Source organism: Egretta garzetta, unplaced genomic scaffold (assembly GCF_000687185.1).
Source record: "Egretta garzetta isolate BGI_Z169 unplaced genomic scaffold, ASM68718v1 scaffold298, whole genome shotgun sequence".
Classification (NCBI taxonomy): Eukaryota; Metazoa; Chordata; class Aves; order Pelecaniformes; family Ardeidae; genus Egretta; species Egretta garzetta.
Window position 1 is genome coordinate 560,814 of NW_009260478.1, and position 3,991 is coordinate 564,804.

Consider the following 3,991-nt stretch of genomic DNA (forward strand, 5'->3'; position numbering starts at 1 on the left):
GTCTCACCAGGGCTGAGTGGAGGGGCAGAATCCCCTCTCTTGACCTGCTGGCCATGCTTCTCCTGATGCAGCCCAGAGTGCGGTTGACCTTCTGGGCTGCCAGTGCACATTGCCGGCTCATGTCCAGCTTTTCATCCACCAGCACCCCCAAGTCCCTCTCGGCAGGGCTGCTCTCAATCCTTTCTTCCCCCAGCCTGTATTCATACCGGGGGGTACCCCGAACCAGGTGCAGGACCTTGCACTTGGCCTTGTTGAACCTCCTGAGGTTCACACAGGCCCACCTCTCCAGCCTGTACAGGTCTCTCTGGATGACATCCCGTCCTTCTGGTGTGTCAACCGCACCACTCAGCTTAGTGTCATCCGCAAACTTGCTGAGGGTGCACTTGATCTCGCTGTCTAAGTCATTGATGAAAATGTTAAACAGCACCGGTCCCAGTACGGACCCCTGAGGGACACCACTCATCACCGGTCTCCATCCGGACATCGAGCCATTGACCACTACCCTCTGGACACGACCATCCAGCCAGTTCCTTATCCACCGAACAGTCCACCCATCAAATGCATAGCTCTCCAATTTACAGAGAAGGATGTTGTGGGGGACCGTGTCAAAGGCTTTGCAGAAGTCCAGATAGATGACGTCTGTTGGTTTTCCCTTGTCCACTGATGCTGTCACACCATCATAGAAAGCCACTAGGTTTGTCAGGCAGGACTTGCCCTTGCTGAAGCCATGCTGGCTATCTCAAATTACCTCCCTGGCCTCCATGTGCCTTAGCATGGATTCTAAGAGGAGATTCCAGATGTTTGTTCCACAGTGAAATTCTCCTTAATGTACTCCCTCTGACCACTGGCCAGACAAATAGACTGAATGGTGTCAGGATTAATGAAAATCTGTACGATATAGAGAGACAATTTTCTGACTCATATTCTGAAGATCTGAACTTTCATATAATGACAAATAGTACATATATATATTTGGTATGGAGGAAGAAAAATATGATGACAATTCTTAAATGGACCATCGGTCAGTTGCCTAAGTGTAAAATTAGAAGCTGAGGTTGAGATACACCCTAAAGGCTTGTGCTACTAAACATAGATTAGCATTCTGTTAGCATTTATCTGACCCAAAGGAGAATGACAGCAATTGATTGGATACAGGAGGGAATTGTTATTTGCTTGTGACTGAGTTACTGATATCTGGATGGACTATAAAATGGACAACTTAACAATTAATCAAAGAAAAATAAGTTTCAAAAGGATAAAATTTTTTTGATCTGTTTTTAAGCTGAATGGCAAATATTGTAGTAAAAGGGTATGAAGGCATATGTTTTACACCTCTAATTCTGTAATCCTTTCTGCTACCTGTTAAAGGTTAGGTGCTAAGTACACCATAAGGCAATAGTTATTCACATTTTCTTATATACAGACTTATCTTAAACTATCCTGTTTATTCAGATACACTTTCAAAGCTGTATATCAGGTTTCCAGCATAGGAACTACCACAAAGAAATAACAGTCTAAGGATTGTTTATAATTTCTCAATCTTCAGATTGAATAATTGAATGCATAAGTAAATATGCATTCATATTAAGAAAAGAGAGGCTTTATAATGTTACTTGTGTAGTAGATTTTTTCCTTTCTCCCTTCCCCCACCCCTCTTTTATAAAACAGCTTTGTTTCACAAGAGGAGCATTTGTGTTAGTACTTAAGTAGATATACTTACCAACATAGCACTTCTTCGGAATGTCTGACATTATATATTTAAACCAAAGAAAATAAAACAACCAAAAAAAGAGCCCACAAAACCCCCCAAAGCAACAAAGCAACTGTAAGTGTCAATTTAATTAACATTCTATGATTCATAGCAGTTAAAGATATTTGTCCTTCCTAAAGGACAGTTCAAAATCAACGTAAGGTTTAGCAAACTACATATTTCATTTCTGTTAAAATAGTGTACTATTTTCAATCACAGAACAGTTGAGGTCCAAAGGGACCTCTGGAGGTCATTTATTCCAATCCTCCACCTCAAAGCAAGGTCGCATAGAGCAGGTTTCTCTGGGCCACGTACATTTGGGTTGTGAATATTTCTAAGAATGGAAACTCCATGAACTCTCTTTGCAACCTATTCCAGTTTTCAAACACTCTCACAGTAAAGTTTTTCTTATGTTTAGGTGGAATTTCCTTTCTTTATATTTGTGCCTATTGTCTCTCATCTTGTCACTGGATACTACTGAGAAGTCTCTGGCTTCACCTTCTTTACTGTGTCCATCAGGTATTTATAATTATTGATAAGATTTCCCCTGAGCTTTTTTTTTCCTCCAGCCTTAACTGTCCCAGCTCTCTCAGCCTCTCTTTGTATGACAGATGTTCCGCTGCTTTTTGCTGGACTTGCTCCAGTATCTCCATGTCTGCATTGTACCAGGGAGCACAGAACTGGATATGTCTCACCAGGGCTGAGTAGAGAAGGGTTACCTCCTTTGACTGGTTGGCAGTGTTATTCCTAATGCATTCCAGGAGGCTGTTTGCCTTCTTTACTGAAAGGTGTTTTTTGTTCAACTTGCCCACTAGCACACCCAGGTCATTTTCCGAAAACTGCTTCCCAGCAAACTAGTCCCCAGTCTGTACTGGGTCATGGCATTATTCTTCCCCAGGTGCAGGGCTTTACATTTGCCTTTGATGAACTTCATGAGGTGCCTGTAAACCCATTTCACCAGCCTGTTGAGGTCTTTCTGAACATACACTCTCCTCAAGCCCGGGTCTGAGATCCTGATATCATCCTTGTCTCTACACTTCAGAATCCTGAACTCCACCATATAATGGTCATTACTGCTAAGGCTGCCTCTGACTTTCAACTCCCCAAATGGTTCTTCCTTGTAGATAAGAGTTAATCAACCCCAGTCTCCCTTTGCTGGCTCCTCCATCATGTGTGCCAGGAAGTTATCACTAACGCATTTCAGAAACCTCCTGTATTGCCTGTGATCTTCTGTGTTGCCTCCCCAGCAGATATCAGGTTGATTAAAATCCCAGTTGTCTGAAAAAAGCCTCCTCCACTTCTTCCAAGTCAAACAGTCTGTAGCAGACACCCATTGCAATATCATCCAGGTCTGCCTGTTAGTCCTGACCCATAAACTCTCAGCTGTCTCATCACCTGTCTCCAGGCAAGAGCTCCATGCATTTCCACTGCTGTCCCACAAAAAATGCAATCGCTCTCCTTGCCTTCTCAGCCTGTCTCCATCCATCACAGTCTCCATCCATCACAACACTGCAGTTATGTGAGTTATCCTGCCACATGTCTGTGATCCCAATGAGATCGTATGCCTACATCTGCACACAGGCAACTTTGATTTCCTCTATTTCCCATGGTGTATACATTAGCATATAGTAATTTCATAGAGGCATCCAGCCATACTGATTTCCCAGAAAAGTGTTAGAACTTTCCCCGAAACGCTGTCCTGTAAGCACTTCCTCATTTGTTTGCAGAGGTGGGCCCCCTTTGGTTTGTTGTTTTCAGGGGGTTTCTCATCCTTGCAACTTGCACCCTTCACTTTCCAAGATGCCTCAACTGACCAACTGCCTCAGCTGATTATGGGTCAACATGTCCCTTTCCTGTCATTCCTAGTTAAAGTTCTCCTCACTATGTCAATGCTTTTGCCCCATTTGATGAGGTGGATATCATCTCTTCCTAGCAGTCCTCAGCCCTCAAAGAGTGTCCCATGGGCCTAAAAGCCAAATCCCTGTTTTTGACATCATCTGTGCAACCAGTTGTTGACCGTCAGGATGCATTCGCTCCCCTGCAAGTCCTTCTCCTTCAGTGGCAAGGAGTCCATGTCCTTGGTCCTCACCTGCAGAGCCATGTAGCCACTCTCAATATGCTCCAGGTCTCCTCTTGCTGTACCTTTGGTGCCCACGTGGAAGAGCAGCAGGGAGTAATACTCCAATGGCCAGACAACTCTCTGCAGCCTCTCCACAATGTTCTGTATCCAAATCCCAGCAA